The 5204-nt window shown below is 45.1% G+C and overlaps 1 pseudogene; it reads right to left on the minus strand.

Moving 5' to 3' along the window:
* Positions 1-5204, minus strand: part of LOC119321751 — a 7283-nt pseudogene that overhangs the window by 1232 nt on the left and 847 nt on the right.

The raw sequence follows: 5204 nt of genomic DNA on the forward strand, positions 1-5204 counted from the left end.
ATACTATCATGTGGTACTATATATACTATTTTATTATTTTAAATATATTAATATACTATATCTAAGATATTTCAAAACAAGTTACATGAAAAAATTGCATATGAGCCCATAGTTTTTGTTATATTTGTGAAATACATATATATATTTGTACGTAAAAAAAGCATACTCAAAAAATGGTACATACTCCCTAAAAATTTGTATATATACTACCTAATCATTGTTATATACTACATACTACACGTACATACTCTTGATTTCGATAGATACTATATACAACATACAAAACGCAAGTGGTGGTAACTACCACTGCTTGTAGGAAATATTTGTCCTATATATATATATATATAGGGAAAATGCATCCTACTACCGGGTGTAGCTACACCCATTTCTCATATACTATCATGTGGTAGTATATACTCTACTTTATTATTTTTAATATGTTCATATACTATATCTAAGATACTCCCAAGTGATTTATATGAAAAAATGGCAAGGGGGCTCATAATTTTATTGTATTTGTGAAATACATACATATTTGTACGTGAAATAAAGTATGCGCAAAATATGATACATACTACCAAAAAAAGTAGTATATATACTACCTAAACATTCTTATATACTACATACTACGCGTACATACTCTTCGATATGATAGATACTACATAGAACGTATGAAACAAAAGTGGGAGTAACTACACCTGGTAGTAGGGAAAATTTGTCATATATGTATATATATATATATCTTACGTCCTCCTCTGCTTTGTTTAGACTGGTCTTGACTAATCTTACGTCCTCCTCTGCTTTGTTTAGACTGGCCTTGAGTATCTCCTCCCTCTGCAGGGCTTGCACTTGTTCAGTAAGCTGTGCATGAGTAAGATGAATGTTGGAGGATGAGGTTAAACATCAAAACATAAATAGGTGGACAACCAAGCATTGCACTAGTAATTACAGAACAGCCACCACAGTAGCATATATCATGCAAGCAGAATGTTCAATGAATTGCAGATCTAATGCTGATGCAAGCAGAATGTTTAATGTTCATCTGATTGATGGCGATGGAGCTCTACAGTTGCCAGACCAAAAATGAACCATGTAACAAGACTAGTCAAACTGGATATGCATCAAGTGATTAAAATCCATGGATGATATATATAATTCATCAACTGATATGCGCAGCTAAGCAACTTTCCCAATGGGAAGAACCCACAAGAACAGACAAGAAATGGATATTTTAAACAGGATTGCAGGCTGTCTGTGTGTGTATTCAATCAAATCAGTAAATATTTGAGCTCTACGGTTGGCTGGTGTTTTTACCGTGGTGGAGTTGCTGGACTTCAGCAAACAACCGCGGACTTCATGTTCAGTGCTCCTGTCATCACCAATCAAACAAGGAGGCCAAGCCATAGTATATGGATATGCATTGTCATGAGACATGCCTTCCATCAGGAACTCAATCTTCATGGTCTTAATTGAAAGGTAGAAGAACCAGCTGGCCATTGTGTAACCAGGTATGCACGTCATGGAGAAGTACACGCGTCCAGACCTGACTTCCACAATTCTGACTTGGTCCTTCCAGTCCTCATCAAACTTTGCCCTCAAAGAGATTGGCAAGGCAACGCCCCCCTGCAGCACCCAGCTCTCAATCCCATCGCCGTACCCGCTGCGGATCCAAACATGGAGAAGACCATCAGATGCATAGACCATGCAGAGCTTTCCATCCTCAGTATCCCCAACCATGGAATCACCGTACGTTGCCAGCGAGGGTAGATACAGAGAGGAAACTTCCATGGTGGCTCTGTTTATCCTGATCGCGCGTGCTTCGCCACAGAGAGACTGATAAATAGAACCACCCAGCAGAGTGGTAACACTGTCTTGCATGTTGAATTCACCACCAATTTCCATCCAGGAGTGGACGTCCCAATCCCTCGTTTCTGACGAGAAGATGGCGACACGAACCCTAGACACTTGTGAGCACACACAGACCACGTGGAACGGCCAGGGGTTCTCTGAAAACTGCAGATGGAAACAAAGGGTGAACTTCCAGTCACTCACTTTCCAAGCATCCTCGGGCACCGGGATGATGTCCACGGCCCAGGTCATGGGGTTCACGACAGCGACGGACACCATGTTCCACAGGAGGATGTAACCGTCGCGGCAGTCCATGATGCTCCAACAGGACGCGTGCTCGTCGTCCTCCGCAGGGAGGGAGGTGAGGAAGAAGTCGCCGCGGCGGAGTGCGGCGTTGACGTCGGGATCTGAGCGGCAGAAGGGGGCAAAGGAGCGGACGCTGCCCTCGTTGATTTCAAGGAAGATCCCGACGAGGGGCGCCGGGTGGAGGGCGCGGAAGAGGCTGCGGAAGGACCGGGAGGAGCGGACGGCGCCGAGCCACGAGCGGCAAGTGAGCGCGGCGCGGACGAGGGCCGGCAAGCTCGGCAGGCGGAGGAAGATCTCGAAGAGTTGATCTTGGCCGAGCGAGGATATGGTGGTGGTTCCGGCGGCGGCGGTAGCAAGGGTGGTGGTAGTGGCCATGGAGGGGATTGGCAGAGGTTTCGCCGCTGGCGCAGCCGGCGGCAGCAGCAGTTTGCTGCTCATTGCTCGAAAGACTCCAGGTGTTAACCTGCAGGAGAGAGGGAAAAATGGCAAGATGAGATAATGTTCATATCATTAGGAAGAAATAGGCCATTGTAGCTCACATAAACACATCTGCTACTATGCAGAACACAAGCACCCACTTGCACTTGGTATATTTCGGTATCTAGGACACCCAGCACTCACAGCACTAGGGCTAGTCTAATATATAGACCTGTTTGCAGAAGCCAATGGAACTGAAACACAGCTAGCACATGAACAAACATGAAGTGTTCTTAATAAGAGACAAATACAAGTACTCTATATAACTAACTTCAAGAAACAAGAAAAAATTGTAGGCATGAAGAGATAGAACCAATAGTTAATAGCATGCTACCTCTTATTGGCAATTGCTTTTACTACACTCATATTCCATTGGGGCAGATCCTGCTTCCCTGCCACGGGATTTGGTTGGTGCATAGAAGAAAGAATTGGCCTTGAGGAGCTTTTAGCAACTGCAGATGAGTTAACATCTGCTCTTTTGAAACTTGTAACACTTATGGATCTGTGGCATTGCTCATTAGCCGCTTGACTAGAGCGTGCGGCCAAGCTAAGAGTAGAGATTGTATCTTGGCAGGAAACTTCTTCCTGCATCAACCATGAAATGTTAAAAGAAGAATGAAAATTGGATACTAGTTATAACTGATACTACATATTAATATTAGTTCCAACAGGTAGGTAAGCTTGAAACATAAAGAAGTACATACATAGCAAACAGTCACAAGTAGTGGTAACTTAAAATATTTTGTACTACACATTCTGTTTACTTACTAGCACCTAAGAATGGATAAGATCTGAATTATGGCATCGATGTGCGTCTTGTCAGTAAAAGGAGTACAAGTATTGCACTATTTGATTTGAGGAACACAAGCATTGGTCATGAACAAAGCAAGGTCATTTGAGATGAAGATGTTGAGTATCTTACCAAGCAGGCGATCACCACAGCCCCGCTCGTCTTGCACAAAGAATCCTGCAAAATACGAGTAACTTTGCTCTGCCTATAGGGCACAAAGTTCTGGTTGTTGTTGAGCGCTTGCACGACATTCATCAAGGTGTACATGGTCTTGTTGCTGCTCGACAGAGCACCGCCAGTCTTCTGCTTGGGATCTACATAGTCTAACACAAGAACCAAACATGAGGCAGATACCACATGCTAGAATGTCAGCGAGCCAGTGCGAGTGAGAAGACCACAAACCTGTGAGGCTGAGAAAGTTAATCTTGGCCACAGCACGTTCTTTGCCGTCCTGATCAGAGCTAGATATGTGAATAATGAGCCCTTGATGCCCCTTGGTGGGTAGCTGGGTAGAAGAAGCTTTAGTTGGTCGCTGCTGGGTAGAAAAAGGTTTAGCGGGTTGCTGCTTGTCCTGGTTTTCATCAAAACAACCCAACTGCAAAAAGTCCTCAATTGACTTCACATGAACCTGCAAAGGAAAATGAATATTAATACTACAATGAAATCGCCACTCGGATACTTGGGATGTCAAAACAATTGGTATGAGTGCCAGGGACAAGCATACATAAAGCCGATCAAAGTCTATTTTGTATTTTTGTTACACTCTGTTTAATTTGGAAAGAGGCTCTGTTTATTAGAGCAGAGTAAGCATTATTTATTTATTTATTTATTTATACTAGAGCACCTTGGACAGGCCCTTGAGATGGGTCTTCCCCTGGGCATCATCCAGCACCAGAACCTCTTGCTCCTTGGGCTCCAGCAGATCAAAGATGTGGGTGTCCTGGACCACCAGGTAGGATGAGACCTTGACGGCACCGCTGATGGATGCAGCGAACTGGAGGATCTCCTCCATTGCGATGGTGACCAGGCCCGGCTGGTCCTGCGACCCCTGAGAGCAGGAATCGCGTACACAAATTAGAAATTTTTATAGATGCATGCTGTCTGGCATATTGTCTGAAATGGTAAGAATGGTGGGGGACCTTGAAGAGGTGGTCCTTGGCGGACGACACAGGCATTGTTGCTGCTGCCGGTGGTGGTGGTCTGCTGGGCCTGGGCGAGGAGGGGGTGTAGCTCGTGGAGGAAGATATGGCGGTTGTCCTCGTCCTGCAGGTAGCACCAGTCCAGCCTGTGCTCCTCCTTGCGCTGGCTCCTGCAGGGGAAAAGGGTTCAGTTGTGCCCAAAATAAGACTTGAAGTTGTGCGTGAGATCAACCTGCAGCGGCCCGCTGAGAAATAAGGCTATCCAACAACTGCTGTTGTTGGATGTATCACATAAACATTAGGCCTAAGATTTGAAGTGAAGGTTGCTGAGGTCGTGATGGAAATGGAATCCCATCTCATCTCTAATGCCAGAATAGTTACGCCTGGCAAGTTCTGAATTGTTAAGACTTGGCAGCTTCATGCAAGAAAGAGATACACCACGTCCTCGTGCCTTACAATCAACGTAAAAAGCAGTTGCAACGGCCAAGCCACAAATGATTTGACATGGTCTGCTGTATGTTTCCATTTCTGCATCTCTGTCTACCTTGATACGGACTGGTCGAGCTGCTCCCTCCCTCCCTCCCTCCCTCCCTCCCTCCCTCTCTCTCTCTCTCTCTCTCTCTCTCTGTGTCCCTCCCTCCCTC

Source organism: Triticum dicoccoides, chromosome 6B, assembly GCF_002162155.2.
Source record: "Triticum dicoccoides isolate Atlit2015 ecotype Zavitan chromosome 6B, WEW_v2.0, whole genome shotgun sequence".
Lineage (NCBI taxonomy): Eukaryota > Viridiplantae > Streptophyta > Magnoliopsida > Poales > Poaceae > Triticum > Triticum dicoccoides.